A 22,930-nucleotide genomic window follows, 5' to 3' on the forward strand; every position below is an offset into this window, starting at 1 on the left:
ATTGTTTACAATTATGACCTAAAAGTAAACATGGATATTCTTAGAAATTTATCAAAAACATCCATTTAATCATACTCAGTGTCAGTACTTTCCTGGTTACATTACTCAGGTTTACTGTCAGTAAAATGACCATGAGGTAATAAAGTAATCTGGTATATAAAATATTTAGGTTTCTAGCAAGGATGCAAATACACTAGAACAAGCTAGTCATGACAGACACTGGTTAAATTTCACAATTTACTCTCTAGGTAATACTGACTCCAATCAATGTTATTGATTTTTATATCAATAAATTTGAGGTGCTATTTACAAGTAATAGCTCAGATAATACAAAATTAAACATATCACTTTTGTGGACATAAATTATCACGTTAAGAACAACCAATTGACTTTAGTACTGTTAACATTAGAAAACTTAGCAAAATAAATTAAAATGCCAACAACTGAAATCAAACTCAAAACAGTAAGTTTACTTATTTTAAATAGCCTATAATTTTTTTCAGTCACTAAGCAAAGTACTCTAGAAAGCAACTAAAAAGCACAGCAAAAACCTGAAATATGTAATGCATTTATGCTCTTACTAATTCCACGTCTAGGAATCTATCCTAATAAAATCACCCAAAATATTGATGGATTGTTCAGGAATCCATAATTAATATGTTGAGGAATACTAGTGAACAGGGATGTATATCAAGACAGTATTTATACCTGTAACTGAAACCAACCTAAATGTATCCAACAGAGAAATTTAGTAAATTATGATTTGGCCAACAATGGGTTATTACATGGTCACTAAAATTGACTATGATGAACTTTTACTCATGTGGCAGGCACATTATTTGAGAAAGAATATGGATGATTCACAATAACTTAAATAATGTCATTTACTTTATCATGCATGAATGATACAATTGTAGAAGATCCACTTTAGTTTATTAAACCTAAACAAATAAACCTCAACTGGGATATTATATTCACCATCTATCTACCTTCCATGTCACATCACATCACATTTGTTTTATGAAAGTTCAGGATATTTTAAAGCAAAGGTATGGAAATTATCAATCAGGAATCCAATGCCAAGATGAATTTTTCTAAATAATAATAAAAACCTTTAAAAGAAATCTATAAAATTGACTAATTCCAAAAGAGACTGATTCCTAAGTAGTACACAAGCATTGTGAGTGTGGATTACAATATTTTACATTTATTTTGGTACTTGGAATATTTGCTAAACTACCTCTGAAGTTAACACCTCTGGAGTAAATCGAAATGTAAACTAACTGACCCCAGATCCCAGGAATTCAAGCCAAGACTCAGATCGTCAAGTAAAAATAGCTAGCAGTGAAGTTACAGTACAGGTTATATTTGTTTGAAGTGCTATTCACACCCCAAATCAGAGAAAATTAGGAACACGTAGTACATACCGAATTCATTAAATTTTTTTTTCCTTTTAGAGACAAATTAAAAGAAGGTAAAATCCTAGGACTCTTCTCCTAATCAAAGCAGGAGCACTGTGTTTTTTAAGTACTGATTTCAGTTTGGCCATGTCAGGTTTGAGGTCATCAACAGCATGTCCACAACACAGAAACTCCAGGACACAGTCAGAAATTAAAATAACTGCTAATCAAAGTAATAATGATAATAATAATGACATGTAGTTCTTCCCTTTCCTGCCTTTTACGGTGGGTATTATCCAAAAAATCTGTCTCAGTTTTGAGTTCCCCGGAAACAAACTCTGGAATGAGGATTACATAAAAGTAGTTTATTTAGAGAAGTGAAGGAAATACTGATGGAGCAGAGAAATGAGACAGGGAAAGGAAGGCAGCCAATAAAGGTTGTGTTACAAAGCCAGCTACATTGTGGGTGGCTGGAGTGTAATCCCCTAGGGAACTCTGAGAAGCAGGGTAAAATACAACCATTTCAAAGTTAACCCAATCATTTGTTGAGGGCTGCTATAGGGGGTGAGTGGGTGTTAATTTCTTGGTACTTCCAGTCCTCCCGGGGGAGTGAGAGTGAGAGTTGGGGGAAGGCAGCCTGTACAGGCAAGGGGCCCCTAATCCCATGGCTTCTAGAAAAGTCCTCAAAAGCCCTAGGAAAAGAAATGTAGATATTGGCAGACAACTGGAAGTAGGAAGAGCATAATGAAGTGGTAAGGTGCCAGGGATATGGGCAAGGCACTGAGAGCTTCTACTCAAACAACTATCCCTAAATTACATTATTTGTGCCCAAGACTTCAATTATCACTTACTTGAGGATGGATCCACACATGCCATTTAAATTCAACCAATAGATCATCTACTATGGCCTACCTATCATATAAAAACAAGTTAAAATATTAGCACGGGTTCCCAGCAAGGTCTGGGATCCAGTTTTATGTGGAGGATTTGAGAATGACAATCTGGTTTTGGTGGGTGGTACTAGGAGATTTGGTAGTGCACAGCAAGTATACTTTAATTGTTTATATTGTTTATTTGCATAGCAGGTATTCTACATTTACTTAGATTGGGTGTCTGTGGTGTGTGTGTGTGCGTGCGCGTGCGTGTGTTTGATGGAGTTGATGGAGAATGGTCACATGCGGTTCACACCCACAGGATACCTCTCGGTGGCCCACAGCTGGAACCTTAATTGGCTGTCAACTCTACTGCATTCCCTGGAGAGTGCCACACTCTTGGCTCTGTAGCCCATCCCTGAATGCATCTTGTGGACCCTACAGTTTTACAGCCCACTCAGTCCTATCTTCTAGCTCTTCTAGTTCTAAGGTTTTGATGCCTCTGCCCCTCCAGTAAGAAACTTCCCATTCTAGTCCCCTGCAAAACCCATCAACAGTCCTAGACATCCTAAAATTAGAAGGTAAGAGAAAGACAAAAGAAGAGATGGGATGAATGGATTTAGACCAGTTAGACCTCTAGTTCCTAACTCTCCATAGAACTCCAGATCCTATTGTCAAAGCTCTTCCCTCAGACATTTCATACTTACTGTCATTTTCTATCTCAAAATGAAAACAATCCCAACAAGGGCATTTGTCTACCAAAAGACCTAGACGACAATGTTCACAGCAGCTTTAGTAATAATAGCCTAATACCAGAAACAAGCCAAATATCAATGTAAAAGGAATACATAAATCGTGGTATATTTATATGATGGAACTGCACAATACAAAAGAATTAACTACAGCTAATCACAACATGAATTTAACACAGCATAATGATGAGTGAAGAAAGCCGGGTACAAAAGAGTGTGCCCATATATTCTGTATGATTTCATTTACATGAGGTTCAAAAATGGGAAAAACTAAAACTGGACCACTTTCTTATACCATACACAAAAATAAGTTCAAAATGGAATAAAGACCTAAATGTGAGACCTGAAACCATAATAATCCTAGAAGAGGGGTGCCTGGGTAGCTCAGTCGGTTGAGTGTCCGACTTCAGCTCAGGTCATGATCTCACAGTCCATGAGTTTGAGCCCCACATGGGGCTCTGGGCTGACAGCTCAGAGCCTGGAGCCTGCTTCGGATTCTGTGTCTCCCTCTCTCTCTGTCCCTCTCCTGCTCATGCTCTGTCTCAAAAATAAATAAAAACATTTAAAATTTAAAATTTTCAAAAAAAAAATCCTAGAAGAGAACACAGGCAGTAATTTCTCTCACACTGGCCATAGCAATACTTTTCTAGATATGTCTCCTGAGCCAAGGGAAATAAAAGCAAAAATAAACTATTGAGACTACATCAAAATAAAAAGCTTCTGCACAGCAAAGGAAACAATCAACAAAACTAAAAGGCCACTTACAGAATGGGAAAAGATATTTGCAAATGATAAAGGGTTAGCATCCAAAGTATATGAAGAACTTATACAAACCAATACCCCCAAAAACAAATAATCCAATTTAAAAATGGGCAGAAGACATGAACAGACATTTCTCCACAGAAGACATCCAGATGGTCAACACACACATGAAAAGATGTTCAATATCACTTATTATCAGGGAAATGCAAATTAAAACTACAATGAGATATCACCTCATACCTGTCAGAATGGAAAAAACAAAACAAAACAAAACAAAACAAGAAACAATAAGTGTCAGTGAGGATGTGGAGAAAAAGGAACTGTTTTGAACTGTTGGTGGGAATGCAAACTGATGCAGCCACTGGGGAAAACAGTATGAAGTTTCCTCAAAAAGTTAAAAATAGGGGCACCTGGGCAGCTCAGCTGGTTAAGCATCAGGCTCTTGATTTCACCTCAGGTCATGATCTCATGGTTGGTGGGATCAAGCCCCACATTGAGCTCTGCGCTGACAGTGCGGAGTTTGCTTGGGATTCTCTCTCTCTGCCCCTCCCCCACTCATGTTCACGCTCTCTCGCTCTCTCTCTCAAACATTTTTTAAAAGTTAAAAATAGAACTACCCTACAATCCAGTAATTTCACTACTGGCTATTTATCCAAAAAACACAAAAACACTAATTCAAAGGGATACATGCACCCCTATGTTTATTGTAGCATTATTTACAATAACCAAGTTATGGAAGCAGCCCAAGTATCCATCAATAGATGAATGGATAAAAAAGATGTGGGGTGTGTGTGTGTGTGTGTGTGTGTGTGTGTGTGTGTGTGTATAATGGGTGCAATGTTATTCAGCCATAAAAAAGAATGAAATATTACCATTTGCAGCAACACAGATGGAGCCAGGCAGTATAACAATACATGAATAAGCCAGCCAAAGAGAGACAAATATCATATGATTTCACCTATATGTGGAATGTAAGAAACAAAATAAATGAGCAAAGGGAAAAAAGAGAAAGAGATAAGCTAAGAAACAGACTCAACTATAGAGAACAAACTGATGGTTACCAAAAGGCAGGGGGCTGTAAGGATGGGTGAAATAGGTAATGGGGATTAAGGAATGCACCTGTCATGATGAGTACTGGGTGATGTACAGAATTGTTAAATCACTGTATTATGCACTTGAGACTAATATAACACTGTATGTTAACATACTGGAATTAAAGGGGAAAAAAGAACAGTAAAAACTAAGTCTAAAGTGATAGAAATCAGAATAAAGGCCAAGTCTAGGCAGGATTCGGGATCACTGATTGAGAATAGTCATGAGGGAACATTCTGGGATGCTAGAAATGTTCCATATCTTGACCTGGGTGATGTTTACTAAATGTATACATGCTTAAAATTCCATCAAGCTGTACCCTTAGGATCTGCGAAGTTTATATATGTTACATACATTTTTGTGTGTCTGTGACCTCAAGTTTTAGAAAGGTAGTAATACATAATCATCAGAAATTGGAGGATGAAGAGATCCCAGGGTCACAGAATTCAAAGGAGAACAAGGCTTGCAAAAAGATACAGTATAGGCAACCATATGAGTACTACAGAAGGAAAGATCCAAAAAGAAAAAGGTCAAGAAGTAGTCATTTATTAGGAAAGTGGAGGTCATGACTATTTTGAGGGTAGCAACAGAAAAAGTCAGATTACCATGGGTTTACTAGACAGGAGGAGGAGATGACCTTCAAAAAGTAGTAACGGGGAAAAAAAGATGGTGTGTAGTTTAACAGAAAGAAGGTCTACAGGTAAGTTTTAGGTTTTCCTGGTTTTTGGTTTTTGTTTTAGTGGGGAGAAAAAAAACTCAAATATGTTTGAGAGCCAGTGAGTTAAAAATAATTTCCTAGACATGAGTTTCAGGTTAGTTCACCAAAAAGGCAATCTGCATGCAGTTTTGAAGGCAGAAGTAAAGCAACACCACTATGCTCTAAAAGTCAGTGTAAGGCACCACGCACTGCCGGAGCTTGTGCGTGTCGACACCGACGTGATTGCTCCCCTTGTGGACGGAGGAAAGCATCTGAGCCTGCAGCTCCTCCAGCTCCTGCCGGATCTTCTTCAGTTTCCTGAATCCTGGCACACCTAGCCTCCTGCGCCAGGCACATGTGAGGCTCCATATCAAAGAACACCAGCTCTTCCTGGAGATCACCCCCACCATCAAGACTGGAGGGGGCAGGAATCAGCGACAGGCTCTAGTTTGTGCTTATGGGCTCCAATTTATCCTAGTGGGTTCTAGTTCACGTCCAGTTGTTCTTTCTGATTGCCAGCTCTGCTGACCTACCACCAGATACAAGATACAAGCCCTCTGTAAACTTCCTATCTCTATCATAAATGTCTTATTCCATATCCCTTTTAGTGATTCTGCTTCCCTGATGGGAGGAACCCTTAACAGATACAAGTGCCTACCAGCCTGCCTATCTTTCCAGCCTGATTCTCAGCCACTCTCAGTGTCGCAACCACCCACTGCATATTCCTACTACATAGACTTTATACATGCTATTCTTTTTGACAGGACTCCACCCCCATCTGTTCCTGGCCTTTGCCTCGTGACAGCCCAACTTCCCTGACGTTATTCTCACAGCATTAGGTACCTTTCCTTCATAGCACCTATTGTAGTAATTATACATTATTTTTCAATTTTATTTATTTGAGAGAGACAGAGAAAGCGGGGAAGGGGCAGAGAGAGAGAGAGAATCCCAAACAGGCTCTGCACTGTCAGCACGGAGCCCAACGCAGGGCTTAACACGGGGCTCGAACTCACAAGCCGTGAGGTCATGACCTGAGCTGACATCAAGAGTCAGACACTTACCTGACTGAGCCACCCAGGCACCCCAATTATACATTATTTTTAATTAATCTAATCAGCCTATAAACTTGCAAAGAACAGGGGTTTTGTTTGACTCTGCTCACAGGTGTATTCCAAGAACCTAAAAAAGCACCTGGGACAAGGTAAACTCTCAGTAAATATTTGTTGAATAAGTGAATGAAGCTCTGTGCCAAGCACTATGCTAAATACATTATGTAGGTCACCCTTGTATAATTACATGATACAAAAACACATTGAGACTAGTACTATTATCATTCCCATTTTGCATATAAATAGATGAAGTTACATTGCCACAAGTGGTAAGACTCCTGTCCTTCCATTTATGTGCAGAGAACAGTTTTACTCAGGCATTCACACTCTTAATCCCTTTGCCCTTCACAACACCATAAGACCGGTTTAATAGGATTGTTTATTTTTTCATTTGACAAATGAAGAAACTGATATTTAAGAAGTTAGTTAACTTGCTTAAGGCCATGCAAAATACCAGTTACAACTAGAACACAGATCCAGCACCAAGTTCATTGCTTTTTTAACATTTTTTTTTAATGTTTAATTATTTTTGAGTGAGAGAGAGAGAGAGAGACATAGTGCAAGTGGGGAAATAGCACAGAGAGAGGGAGACACAGGATGTGAAGCAGTCTCCAGGCTCCAAGCTGTGAGCACAGAGCCAGACACGGGGCTCAAACTCATGAACCTGGATATCACGACCTGAGCCAAAGTCTGACGCCCACCTGAGCCACCAAGGCACCCCTCATTGCTTTTTTAAAACCTTGATCCCTCTACTTCCCTGCAACCAGGCCCCAAATTTATCCCTCTACTGCTATCCACATTCAGATTCACCAAATCTCTCCTTTCATGATGGACTTGCACAGTAAACTCTCAATCAGCACTACCTTCATTTTAGAAATCAATAAAGTTAAGGACAGACACGGCAGAGCACCTTAAACAACACATAGTTGTATGCTAATGGCCAACAAAGCCATGGTTTATTTTTTATTAGCATCATTTTAACACATCTCAAGCTTGTAATAAAAGGGAACGGGGGAATATGGATGCAGTTAATTTTTCCGAAAGGGAAATGAAGGAAGGAAGAAGAAAGAGAAAGAGTAAGGGAGGAAAGAGGAAAGAAGAAGGTGGGAGGGAAGGGTGGAAAGTTAAATTTTTCTTCCTAGCAAAATCAAGCCAGCTTTTTCAGCCACATAGGAAATATGATTTCATTACCCTCTACAAAACATGCTTAGTCATTAATCCTAAGTAAATCTCATGGCCTCTGACATAAAACCTATCTGTGTGACACATTCTATATTTCAATTTTCAATCACAAGAGGTTCTTATAGTTCCACAATGTCAGAGGAGATAATTTGAGAATGATGACAGCAGAATAAGACGACAAGGCGGATAATCACATTGACGACACATGCCAGTCTGAAGACTCCATGGTTTAGATACTTCTCACAAACTCTAGAATCCAATCCAAGGGAATTATCCCTAGCTTGGTTCTTATCATATTGGAATGCTCTGGAAGAAAATAATCCTTCATTCAAAACCTACACTCAGAAAATGTTCCTCCATTCTCTAATATTTTACCTCCAAACTGTTCTATTGCTTTTGAGTGAATTTAATCTTGTGTCTTACAAAGGCTAACAAAAGCATAGGATTAAACATTTCTTTAGGGCTTAAAATTCTTTAATTTTCTTAATATCCTTAATAGCAAAGTTTTTTAAGCTAAATTATCTGTAAAACCTCAAAAACCTAATTTCTCCTTCTACATACAATCAGACACTTCAACTTTAAATATCTAATTTCAACTTTGAATATACGATGCCTGTTGGTTTTTTAAGCATCTCATTTTTAGGTGCACTAACAAGCAGAAATACAAATGTTTATTCTCAGTCACAAAACTTAAAGTTCTCATTTGGTTGTTTGTTTTTATTTATTTTGAGAGAGAGAGAAAGCACAAGTTGGAAAGGGTCAGAGAGAGAGAACAGAGAGAGAATCCCAAGCAAGGCTCTGCACTGCCAGCACAGACCCCAAAGGGCTCAAACTCAGGAGCTGTGAGATCATGACCTGAGCCGAAGTCAGAGGCTCAACCAACTAAGCCACCCAGATGCCCCAAAACTTAAGTCCTTAACTTCCTTTGCAAATATCTGATTCTACCATAGCACATTTTTGCATTATGCATTTTTGTAAGTCACTAGCACTAGACAATGAGTAACATGTACTAAATGCTTAATAAGCACCAGATACTATTCTAATAACATAACATCTATTAACTCATTTAAATGTAGAACTATAGGTATCCTACAAATGATTTAATAATTAATAGGTTGAAAGAAAATACACAAAGGAAAAGGTAAAATAAGCCTGCATTTCATCTAAGCAAAGCTGATGTAGCAATTTACAAATCTATTTACTAGACAGAGGAAATGGTTTGTTGTTGTTATCTGAAAATATACTAAATGTAAAGACACATACATCCATGAAAAAAGAATGGTTTCTTTTTTTCTCCCCCTTGATTTTACAAATACAGGTTTTAAAAGAATGCCTTCTCAGCCACCATTATAAAAGCTGTTATTGAAAACCAGCTGGCTCAGTTGGGGGACCATGTGACCCTTGATCTCAGGGTTGTGAGTTCGAGCCCCACATTGGGTGTAGAGATTACTTAAAAAATAAAATCTTAAAAAAAAAAGCAAACTAAAGATTACAATAAGAATGAGTTAATTTTTATTTAGATGAAAAAAAATGAATAAGTTATATATTTGAAATAAATAATAACATGTTCTTTTTAAAGCAGTTACTATAGAAAAATAATATTGTAAAATAAATAAGCTTTCTAAGACCAAAATCAAAACAAACAACAGAAAATTACTAAATATACCTACTTCATACAATGGAAAATATAGTTCTTGCTAATAAACACATAAAAAAATGTTCTTGTCATCATGACATTAAGCCTAACAGATTTGGGTGTCAAGTGTATAATAACATGGCAGAAGCATTTGTAGGTTAATACTCACTTCTTTGTACAATCTAGAAAATATATACCAGATACAATACACTATATAATGTCAATATACTTCTGCTAAAATTAGGATTGTTACATATTTGAGGTATTATTTATCTGTAACAAATTAATTTGTTCTATCTGCCCTGTAAATCACTCTGTAAAGTTTAAACTTTAATCTAAAATGATTTTAAAGTATTCAATCTATATTATTGAGGCTGTTCAATGGAAGCTAACTCCATAACTCATTGAAATAATTATGTGGGTAACTAAGCTCCTGATAAAAGTAGCCATTTCCTCTCTAATAAGCAGTGCTCTCCCTTTTTGTGTCAACCATATGGTAATCTATTTATTATTTGGCAGAACAGTAACAAAAACAAAACACAGTGTTTTCTACATGATACGAAATGTGTTTGTTAGCACATTGCCTAAAACATAGTAGGCACCACAAAAAAAGTTAGCTATTCATAATTGTTGATATTATTCACCAAGGAAACCAGACATGATCCAAATGGTTTCTGTGTTCCACACATTGCATTATATAGCCTTCACAGTGAGGCATTTCAACATAGGCTGCACCAGAGGAGTTTTAGAAAATATCAATGCCTGTAAAATACTCAGGAATAAACTTAACTGAGATGTGAAAGACCGAAAACTACAAAACGTCGAGGAAAGAAATTAAAGAAGACACAAACAAATGGAAAGAATCCCATGTTTATACACTGGAAGAATTAATACAGTTAAAATGTCCATACAACCCAAAATTATTTACAGATTCAGTGCAATCCCTATCAAAATCCCAAAGGCACCTTTTTTTCAGAAACAGAAAAATCAATCCTAAAATGCATATGAAATTATAAAGGACCCCAAAAAACCAAAACAATTTTGAGAAAGAACAAGAAACCTGAAGACACCACACCTCCTGACTTCAAAAGACATTACAAACTTAACAGTAATTAAAACAGTATGATATTGGCATAAAGATGGACATATAAACCAATAGAACAATAGAAAATCCAGAAACAAAGCCATGTAAATACAGCAAACTTATCTTCAACAAGAGTTCCAAGAATAAACGATGGGAAGGGATAGTCTCTTCAACAAATAGTGTTGGGAAAACTAGATAGCCACGTGTAAAAGAATGAAATTGGACGCTTATCTTACACAATACATTAAAAATCAACTCAAGATGGGTTAAAGACTTAAATGTAAGACCTGAAACTGTAAAATTCCTAAAAGAAAACAGAGGGGAAATTCTTCATGACAGCGGTCTAGGCAATAATTTCTTGGATATGACACCAACAGCACAGGCAACCAAAGCAAAGATAGACAAGTGGGACTCCATCAAAGTAAAAAGCTTTTGCACAGCAAATGAAACAATCAAAAAAAAAAAAAGTGAAAAGACAACCTACTGGATGAGAGAAAATATTTGCAAACCATGTATCTAATAAGGGTTTATTATCCAAATATATAAGAAACTCCTTCAACTCAAAAGCAACAAACAAACAAACAAACGATTTAAAAATGAGCAAAGGAGTTGAATAGGCATTTCTCCAAAGAATGTGCAAATGGCCAACAGGTATATGAAAAGTTGCTCAACATCACTAATTATCAGAGAAATGAAAATGAAAGCCACAAAGAAATATCATCTCAAACGCATCAGAATGGCTACTATCAAAAAAAGAAAAACCAAAGGATAGCCAATGTTGATGAGGATGAGAAGCTGGAATTCTTGCATGCTGTTAGGGGCATATAAAATGGTATAGCCACTGGGAAAAACAGTAGGCAGTTTCCTCAAAAAGTTAAAAAAAGAACTACCCCATGATCCAGCAATCCCACTTCTGGGTATTTATCTAAAATAATTTAAATCAGAGTTATATAACATTATACTATATGTTAATTAACTGGAATTAAAATTTTTAAAATTAAAATAAATCAAGGTTACAAAGAGATACATGCACTCCCATGTTCATTGCAGCATGATTCACAATAGCCAAGAGGTGGAAACAACCTATATGTCCATCAGTGGATGAGCAGACAAAAAGAATGTGGTGCATACATACAACGGAATATTATTCAGCTTTAAAAAAGATAAAAATCCTGCTATATATGTCAATACGAATGAACTTTGAGGACATCATGTTACATGAAATAATCCAGTCACAGAAGTAAAAATATTGCACAGTGCCATTTTTATGAAGTATCTAAAAAAGTCAGACAAGTAGAAACACAAAATAAAATGGTAGCTGCCAAGACCCGGAGGGAGTGTATTTGGAAAGCTGCTATTCAAAGAGCATTAAGTTTCAAAAGAGAAAAACAAATACTGATGCCTGGGTCCCAGCCCCAAACGTTCCAATTTAATTGGTTTAGGATGCAACCTGGGCATAGAAATTTGTTAAATCTCCCATGTGATTTAAATGTACAGCCAAATTTGACAACTGCTGTTATTACTGTTTATTTATTTTTGAGAGAGAGAGACAGACTATGAGCAGGGGAAGGGCAGAGAGAGAGGGAGACACAGAATCTGAAGCAGGCTCCAGGCTCCGAGCTGTCAGCACAGAGCCCAACGCAGGGCTTGAACTCACAAACCGCGAGATTATGACCTGAGCCAAAGTCAAACACTTAACCGATTGAGCCACCCAGGCACTCCAACTGCTGTTTAAAGAGATACGTTATTTCATTTAGTCCTTATGGATTACTTTACTAATTCCATTTTATAGAACAGAAAACTGAGACTCAGAGAGATACAGTCAGTAACTTGCCAAAGACTTGGAGAGAACTGTTCAACTCTCAAAACCTTTCTTTGCACAATACCATGTTGCCTTCTGAACTGCAAATATCCCAAAGCCATCAGTCTGTTTCTTACAATTTTCAAACTCTGCTGAGAAAAAAGTCAAATAGTTCCTTTGCAAATCTGCATATTGGTATTGAAAGGGCCTCCCATGAATTCTGAGCTTTGGTATTTGTTTTTATTTTGCTTTCAAAAATGAACCTTGACCCACAGAGGCTCATGAAATCAATTCAGTGACATTCAGTAAGCAGTTTTTTAAAATTTTTTTAATGTTTATCTATTTTACAGGGAGAGAGAGAGAGAGAGAAAACAAAGCATGAGCAGGGGAGGGGCAGAGAGAGATGAAGACACAGAATCTGAAGCAGGCTCCAGACTCCAAGCTGTCAGCACAGAGCCCAACGCGGGACTTGAACTCATGAGCTGTGAGATCATGACCTGAGCTGAAGTCGGATGCTAAACCGACTGAGCCACGCAGGTGCCCCTCAGTAAGCATTTTTAAATGAAATAACAGAAGAGATAAAAATATAACAGTGCCAGATTGCATTGCATGCAATAGTATTAACTGTAAGTACTGAGTCTAGAAACTTTAATTTCTATCTGTGTGTGTGTGTGTGTGTGTGTGTGTGCGCGTGTGTGTGTGTGCGTGTGTGTATGCTATGGCAAGTAGTAAACGGTATTTCTTACCATGAGTTGCAGCCAAATATGTTTGAAAGTTATTGTAGGTAGGGATAAAATTACAGGATAAAAATACAATCCTGAAATAGTTATTCATTTTCTGATTTGCGTCCATTTACTTATGTTGTTCTTTAATCCTAGAACATCTTCCTTCACTACCCAGCATTCAAATACAGCTTAGTTGTCCCTCTTTGCCTTCTATCTCCTAAATGGAATTAATGGTTCTTTGGCGCATCACCACTGTTACAACATCTACCACACTGTATCATATTTTTAAAGTATTTGATTTAAAGTTCTTTGTTGGAAAGGGCAGTGTCTCTCATTCTCAGAAATATGAACACAGAGCCTGATACATAGTGAAGCTTAATACTTTTTACAGTTAGGGACAGCAGCTATCTATTATTTTACTCGTGAAATTTTGGAGATACAGAACTAAGAATGAATCTTAATTTTCTTTCTGAATAATCACAAATTAGCATCAGAGGTACTTTAATATCTGGTTTATCCACACCTGGTCTAGATGATATTCTTGTCTGCCAAAGCCTACATCAAAAAAGAAGGAGGACAAACTTTGAAACTGACTCTAATGGATTAGCTTACATGGTTTATACCAGTCTACTCTCTTACCTATTTTAATATTAAATCGCCTTCTCTAATTCCTGTTTCTATACTTACAATAAAATGAAATGATATGAAAATAGATTTATTGAACATTCACCAAATAAAATACCCTAAATAAGTTGTGGTTCGTTTCCATTTTATGAATGGTAATAGGGAAAAAACATTTTTACTCAAATGCCAATCCAAAGGAAACAAAAAACCATTTACTGTCTCTTGGTCTTAACTTCTGAACTCCATCATAGTCTTTTTATCATCTATGTTCATCTACATAAAGGCATTTTCTCAGGTCTTTCCCATTTCTTTATTGAAATATTGGAACCATGTAATTATTCAAAAAAGTATTTTAAAAATATATATAATATGTAAAATATGTAAATATATGTATACAAGTACACAAAAATATGGTTTTAATATTTTATATTTCTGACCAGCCAAAAGTCGAATATTATCAACGTAATCTGAATAATCAAGACGTTTAACAGATACCATTCGCTAGATCTAGTAAGTACCAGGTAGTATGGAAACAACATATAAATTTAAATAAACTAGAACTAAAGTTTATTTAGCATTAGAAGAAAGTAATTTAAAATGATAAGAAGATAGAAATGAAAATTAAAATTGGAAGAATGCCAGAGAGCATCCTCCATAAAAATCTATTTCAGGAATCCATTTAAAAAATTCTGCCAGTCTTTCTGCAAAGTTAGCCTTCAAATTTTGTAGTTATAAATTTATACAATCTTAAAATGTGAAAAAGAAAACCACATACCATTTCTTTGTTTCAAATTTTTGGCCCAAATCAAGTGGCTCAGCGATCTTCTACATTATGCATCTTCATGTAACATTATGGGCCCAACTATTAGAGTCAAAAGCCAGCCACGGCTGGAGCTGACTGCCAGACAGCATCGCTGATTTATCTCAGGAAGAAAAGGCTGCAGCATCCACAGTTCTGATGATGTCCAAAGAGGGTAAAGAATTGGTCATAAGCCAAGAATTTCCTCTTGGAGCATAAACAGAAGAACTGTAAGTAGACATAGCTTACAGCTTGCTACATTTGAATCTTAATTCAAATGTGGTGCTTTGGAGGTCAAAAAAAAAAAAAGGCGTGGGGGGCAGTACAGAGTAATAATTTCCAAAGTCATACTGTGACCCTAAGATTGGACAGCTTAGGTATGTTTTTAGGATACAACGATGTTTTCCTTATTCATTTAATTCCACTAACAAGAGTTATGTGACTATTTCACCTATTCTACACTAAATATTTAAGTTTGTACTTTTTAAAAAATTTTTCTTTGATGTTTATTTATTTTTGAGAGAGAGAGAGACAGAGAGAGAGAGAGAGCATGAGCAGGGGAGGGGAAGAGAGAGAGGGAGACACGGAATCTGAAGCAGCTCCAGGCTCTGAACTGTCAGCACAGAGCCCAATGCGGGGCTTGAACTCATGAACCAAGAGATGATGACCCCAGCCGAAGTCAGAAGCTTAACTGACTGGGCCACCCAGGGACCCCTAGGTTTGTACTTTAAATATAACTCCCTCTAGGAAGCCTATAACAAAATAATTTTTATTTCTTCATTTTAGTGCATTAGATTTCATATAATATTTATCTCACCCACCAAATATATACTTAAACATCATAGGGTTAAAATAATAACCCTTCATCTATTATGGAATATGAGGCAAACTGCATAAGCAGACCATCAGGATAAAAATGATGTGAACACTAGTCAGAAAGGAAGATTGAGTTACAAATGTGCTGGTGGGAAGGGGGGGGGGAGGGTGCTATATGAACCAAAGAAGCTTTCTTTCTCAGCTTCCCAGTCCATTTAGCTGGCTCCTCAGAGAAATTAAAGGATGCAACCTAACAAAGGGACCCTAAACAAGAACCACATCCAAAACTCAAATGAGACACATAAATTATAGTCACAAAGAAAGGGAGGGAGGAAGGAAGGAAGGGACAGAGGGAGCGAGGGAGGGAGGGAAAGAAAGGGAGAGAGAAGAAGGAAGGAAGGAAGGAAGGAAGGAAGGAAGGAAGGAAGGAAGGAAGGAAGGAAGGAAGGAAGGTAGGTGTCCCTCTTGGTTGTCCCTTTTAATCACCCTCTAAAATGGTATATTGGAGATTTTACATATTATAGAGAAGAAATGCTCTTTGCCAAAAATCAAGCACTCATCTAGCTTTCCTATGAGACACTACAAATATGATGATGAAAGCAAGATTAATAAATAATTAGCACAAATCTAATCTTTCAATCTTGCAAAACTTCTTGGCAATTGACTTTTGTAATTCATTTTATAACCCATTTTTTGAGGACTTTAAATTTTTTTTTAACATTTATTTATTTTTGAGAGACAGAGAGAGACAGGGCATGGGACGGGCAGAGAGAGACAGAGACACAGAATCTGAAGCAGGCTCCAGGCTCTGAGCTGTCAGCACAGAGCCTGATGGGGAACTCAAACTCTTGAAACGTGAGGTCATGACCTGAGCCGAAGTCGGATGTTTAATCGACTGAGCCACCCAGACGTCCCTTAAGGATCAGTTTAAATCAAGAGTATACCAGAAGGCATTCCAATAAAGCAAGAGCTGTTTTCATATTTGCAGAAGTAGTAAGTGAGAATTAAAATTTATTGTATTATAATATATAACAGTATATATTAGTAATTAGTTGTTAATAATTAATAATTACATAATTAGTAAGACTACATTATATTATTTATATTATAAATAAATGATTATTCATTTAAACCCAGAAATTCTAATCTGGCAATGATGAAAATGGAAATTTCTAATATGAAAGACATTTAGCTATGTTATTATCAAATTAGTTGCTTATAATTTCAAAACAGTTATGGGGCCTAGGATATAAACTTGATTCTAAATTCATTTGTTAGTTCAACACATATTAAAAGTACCTAATTGGCTCTGAACTTAAGACCATGACTTTCCTACTAAATTAGTGTTGACAAGAAAGATCTGGGCCCTTCATTATCTTGTAAGCCCCAGGAAGCAGAGAGGAGAACGTGCTGTACCCTCAGCAGCCTGCAGACATGGCAGTGAATCTGAGTTAGTCCTCTGTGGGTAGCCCCAAAAGGCTTTTAATGATGCGGAAAATATATACAGATTGTAGGCTTAAGGCATTCTCAGGGGATTACTACTCACAGAAAATTCTACTCTAGCAAAGATTCAGAAGATTTTAAAAAATCAAACACCTATTATGTTGTTCTGAGAGTTGCCTTTAAAAGACCACTAAGGAAGCAAACTAACCTTCTGGAATGCTTGCACACTTACTACAAACTAATTCTACTGCTCTGTTCATAAAGTCTAGGGCCTAATTCAACTTCTACTAACTGAGAATTTACCAAACCCCAACCATTTGGTTTCAGCCTCCCTCAATAGAGATTTGACTGGTGGTTTAAAATACACTCTAGACAAAATATTTTGGTCTGAGGAACAAAAAAAAAATTAACATTTCTCTGTAAGAGAGGTGGAAATGGTAGTTGAACCTCTTTTATGTGTACAGAAGGCTGTGCTTAGACGGGCATTTGGAGCCAAATTCCATGTCACAAGTTTGCGACTTCCATCACCCACTTGTGTGTGTTGGAACAAATGTCAAATTAACTTTGGAGGAAGTTTTAAAACTAGTCTAGAGTCATTCCTTTCATCTACTTCAGTGCAGGGCTGCATGGCCTTCTGTTTAGGTACCATATATTAGGTAAACTCCCATCACTCAGCCCAGCAGGCTCCCAAATCATGGCATTCTTTGGCCAAAAACAAATAATTTGAGGGAATAAAACCTCAAATGCATCACCCCTCAAAATCTCAGCTAAGAAAAATGGTATGTATGAAGGAATTCTGAAAAGATATGGAAGAACCTTCATTCTTTGAGCCACTGTAATGGCCATTCCCTAGATTAAGCCAGATTGTCAGAGTTGTGTGCCTGGCCACACCACACTGCTGGTCACGGCCACCCTAACAGAACTTCTTTAGGAAGTTCATTGAGCACATACAATCTTTACCTACATCACAATGCTCTCAAGGTAGATGTTATTCTCATATTAGAGAAGAAAATAATCAGGTCTTGCAAGGTTATTTCTCCCAGAGACACAGAGCCACACAATGGGCCTAGATGAAGGACATAGTAGTCCAAAGAATCCTGCTGACTTTCAGTGTAAGGCTGTTGAGGACATTTTGCATTATGCTATACTGAATCCACTTTAAAAAAAAAAAAAAAAATATATATATATATATATATATATATATATATATATATATATAGCAGAAACTTCATTCTGGATTCTAGACAGGAAAAACTTTGCTCCTCTTAGGCAATTGGTCTGCTCCTCTCATAAATGAGCTTTTCAATCATTAAATCTTTCATGTTTTCCTCTTTGCCTGGAAGTTAGAAATTTTGGAATTAAATGTGTGCCCAGTTCTAATAAACATACCGGATTTCAGGATTTTGTGAGCTAATGTTTCCCCTAGCTCATTTCATCTCACTTTTTTCTTCACCGATATTCTCAGATTCTTTTTCATCTCATCTTACATGTACACCCTATTACAAACTATGTACCTTCAAATGGCATTTACCAAAATCTTGCAAAAATTCACCAAGTTGTACATTTTACTATATATAAATTATACTTTAAAAAGTAGTGACGTACATACAAAAGAAAAGCCGTTTATAATAATCAAAATCAAAGGACAGTAGTTGAAATGTTTCTTATAACATCTTTGAGTCAATTCTTGACAAAACATTCTAAATTACTTCATCCTTGCATAAGCAATCGCTGAAGTAATATTGTTATTCTATTTATTATAACTTATAACTTAAAATATAGTTACATAAACATATGTGGATTTATTAATGTTAGAGTGGGGATAATTTTAAAGGATTTCATTTTGTAAAGACTGTATTGTAGGGTTCTCTTGGCCTTTTTACCATATTTATTCTAAGAGAGAGGAGTACATATTGGTGAGAAGGTGTGGAGGAAAAAGCGTCTTTTGTGAAATGAAAGTATTAGTGGAGAAAAAAGGAAAACGCGCACATGGAACAAGTTGGTTAACCCCGTGCCGAGTGTGAGACGCACACGCCCACACTTCTGGCTTCACTTTTCTCCTTGCCTTGGTTTTCTTAGTACTGATCCTCAATTTTTTTTGGTGTTGGAACCCTTTACAGTTTTTAATTTTGTTGACTTTGATTTTGGTTATACCTATTAATATTGACCCTATAAGAAACTAAAATTGATAGATGTTTAAAACCATTATGGGTTAACAAAAACAGATCTTACTTTATTTTATTTTATTTTATTTTATTTTATTTTATTTTATTTTATTTTTAAATTTTTTTTTTCAACGTTTATTTATTTTTGGGACAGAGAGAGACAGGGCATGAACGGGGGAGGGGCAGAGACAGAGGGAGACACAGAATCTGAAACAGGCTCCAGGCTCTGAACCATCAGCCCAGAGCCCGACGCGGGGCTCGAACTCACGGACCGCGAGATCGTGACCTGGCTGAAGTCGGACGCTTAACCGACTGCGCCACCCAGGCGCCCCCAGATCTTACTTTAAAATAACTATAATTTTTTCAAAAAAAGAAATGAGTGGTGTTTTGTACTTTTTAAAATCTTTGTGATATCCTCTTCACAGAGCTGAGATTCTCATATCTGCTTCTGCATTCATTATGAGAGTCTGTTTTGGTTGAAGTATATGGCCTCATAGAGATATGTAGTAGGAGAAAGAAGTATTTTAACAGTCTCCTCAGTTAATTATGGATATTTGAATTTGATACAACATCCAAACTCAACAAACTGTAGTTTCTTAGTGCCACATGAGGCTAGTAGTATTCTAACAACCAGAACCAAATAAAGAAAGCACAACAAAAGGGAAACTATAAACCAACATCTCTCATGAAGTTAAATGCAAAAATCTTTAATAAAATTTTAGCAAATTGTATGCAACAATGTGTGTGTGTGTGTATGTGTGTGTGTCATGTGTATATATGACCCAACAGGATTTCTTCCATGTATGCAAGGCTCATGCACTATTTAAAAATTAATCAATGTAATCTACCATACCAATAGGCTAAGGAAAAAAATCATATGTGCATATCAATTAATGCAGAAAAAACATTTGATGTAATTCAATATCCAATATCAGGATAAAAAGTTTCAGCACACTAGAAACAGAAGGGAAACTTTCTCAACCTAATAAAATACATCTACAAAAAACCTATAGCTAGCATCATACTTAATAGTACAAGACTGAATAATTTTCCTTTAATATTGGGAACAAAGCAAGAATGTCTACTCTCAACATTCTTATTTGGCACAATACGAGAAGTTCTAGCTCTTGAAATAAGGCAAAAAAAAAAAAAAATTAAAGATTTATTTTAACCTTAACATATTGGAAAGAAAGAAAGAAAACTGTCGTGGTTTGCAGATGATAAAATAAACAAATAAATAACTCTCAAAGGACCTACAATCCTAGATCCAAAATGTGAGTTCAGTAAAATTTCAGGATACAAGATCAACCTACAAAAACCAACTACATTTCTAGATATTGATAACAAAGTAATGCAAACACATTTTAAATGAATATCATTTACAGACACTCCAAATAAAATGATGTAATTAGGTATAAGTCTAACAAAACATTGGTAATATCTATATAATTAAAATTATAAATTGCTAATAAACCAATGAAAACCTAAATTGTGAAGACATTCCATGTTTACAGACTGGAAAAATCAACACGGTAAAGATGTTAATTCTCCCTAAATTGATACATAAGTTTAAGACAATTCCTATTAACACATGGTAAATTATAGCAAATAAATACTACACTGGATATTTTTAAAAGGGACTCCTATCAAAATTCGGTTTAATTTGTTAAATAATTACACCAGTCATCACCACATAAGGTCTCAAAAATAATCATGTGGACTTTAAAGAATAAGGTGGGAAAGAATTAATAAACAGCAACTTGAAATAATTCTGTCAATATACTTTAAGTTCATGTATTTATTTTGAGAGAGAATGGGAGAGAGAGTGTGCGCACGCACATGGGGGCAGAGAATCCCAAGCAGCCTCCGCACTATAACCATAGAGCCCTACACAGGGCTTGATCTCACAAACTGTAAGATCATGACCTGAGCCGAAATTAAGTCATTTAACTGACTGAACCACCCAGGCGCCCCTGTCAATGCACTTTTAAACTGCTCAAAGTAATCAATGCTGTATAAAAAACAAAAGCAAAAATAGACAAATGGGACTACATTAAACAAAAATCTTCTGTAAATCAAAGGACACGATTAATATGATGAAGACAACCTATGGAGTAGGAGAAAATAATATACCCAATAAGGGGTTAATATCCAGAATATGTAAAGAATTCCAACAACTCAAAAACAAAAAAATCACATAACCCATTAAAAAATGGGCCAAGGACCTAAACAGACATTTCTCCAAAGATGATGTACGGACAGACAACAGGCACATGAAAAGACGTCAACAGCACTAACCACCAGAGAAATGCAAATCAAAACCACAATGAGATATCACTTCATACCTACTGGGATGGCTACAATGGATCAAGTAATCAATCAATCAATAACTGGTGTCGGTGAGGGTGTGGAGAAATTAGAACCCTTACACACTATTGGGAATGTAAAATAGTGCAACTACTATGGAAAACAGATGAAAGTTTCCCTCAAAATTAAAAATAGAACTACCATGTGATCCAGCAATAGCACTTCTGGGTACGTATCTAAAATAATTGAAAGCAGTGTCTCAGAGAGATATTTGCACAGCTATGTTATTTTCAGTAGTGAAGAAGTGAAAGCAACCCAAATGTCCATTCACAGGTGAATGGATAAACAAAATGTGGTTTACATATACAATGGAATATTATTAGGCTTTAAAAAGGAGGGTGATCCTCACATATGCTACAAAATGAATGAAGCTTTAGGACATTAAGTGAAAGAAATAAATCACAAAAAGACAAACACTACATGATTCCATTTATCTAAGGTATCTAAAGTAGTAAAATTCATAGAAGTAGAAAATAAAAGGGTGGCTACCAAGGGCTTGAAGAGGGGGGAAAGGGAATTGTTATTTAATTAGTTCAGAATTTCAGATTTGTGAGATGAGAAATTTCTGAAGATCTGTTTCACAACAATGTAAATATATTTAACACTACCAACTGTATGCTTAAAAATGGTTAACATGGTAAATTTTGTCATGAATTTTTAATCACAATAAAAAATTATATAAAAATAATACCAAATATTAAGTGGAAGGAAAAGTTGCATTTGTGGAATACTTACAAAATGTTAGAAAGAACCCAAATAATTATATAAATCACAATATTTTCATACTGCTCTGAAAGAAAAAGTTACTACTTTTTTCTTCTAGAAAGCATGATAATCGCTCTCATACCACCATAATATGTACAGTCATATTAAAGACAGGAAAACTCTTGGACCATTAGGTAATTTTATTTGGACATCTAAATATATATATTCATAGATATTGCTAAGTATATTTGCTTAATTTTATTCCCAGTAGAAGCTAACTTTAGGAACCGTACTTCATATTTATAGTTATTCTGGTTCCTTATGGATACTAAAAACAAAATTCACAAACACACTCTCAAGCATGTTATTGAAGTAAGTATGCCCTACTATAACTAATGAAGAACATTTAACTTTTAATTCCTTAGTTAAGGAAGAAAATAGCTCTCACATATTCTATACCCAAGATAAATTTTTAAAAGACAAAATGCCTTCTATTCTGAAATGACAGCCCCCTCACATATGGAGCAGTAAACTTTTCTTTCTTCCCAAAATACTCATTTGGCACTGAGTTTTGACAAGTGAAAAAGCTTTTCTACATGCATACAGTTCATTTGATTTTAAGCACTGATCCCCCTCGCCTGCACATCAAGCTTTCCTTAATATTTAAGACATCTAGTATCCTTTTGTAGCAAGTTCCAGAAATAACTTGTTTCAACTTACCAAAAATAATGGGTTGAAATGTGTTTGCTGACCAAAGGGGATGCTGACATGGAGTAAATGTAGATGTCAGAGATTTTAAAATGTATTCAATGAATTTGACAAGCTATTTTTTTTCCTCAAATACCCTAAAAGTAAAACCATTAAAACTATCCATTAAATGAATAAAGATTATCCTTTTA

General features: G+C 35.9%; 1 protein-coding gene across 4 annotated transcripts in view; it reads right to left on the bottom strand.

Annotated features, from left to right (window-relative positions):
- TTLL7 (tubulin tyrosine ligase like 7) overlaps positions 1 to 22,930 on the bottom strand; it is a 141,846-nt gene that overhangs the window by 112,728 nt on the left and 6,188 nt on the right. Inside the window, exon 1 of one of the 4 annotated variants that reach the window (XM_053214323.1) lies at positions 14,512 to 14,801. The exons of the other annotated variants lie outside the window; for them this stretch is intronic. The gene's annotated coding sequence lies outside the window, so the exon portion shown is untranslated. Of the gene's footprint in view, positions 1 to 14,511; positions 14,802 to 22,930 lie in introns of those variants that run through there. 4 annotated transcript variants of the gene reach the window in all.

Source organism: Acinonyx jubatus, chromosome C1, assembly GCF_027475565.1.
Source record: "Acinonyx jubatus isolate Ajub_Pintada_27869175 chromosome C1, VMU_Ajub_asm_v1.0, whole genome shotgun sequence".
In the NCBI taxonomy this organism is placed as follows: Eukaryota; Metazoa; Chordata; class Mammalia; order Carnivora; family Felidae; genus Acinonyx; species Acinonyx jubatus.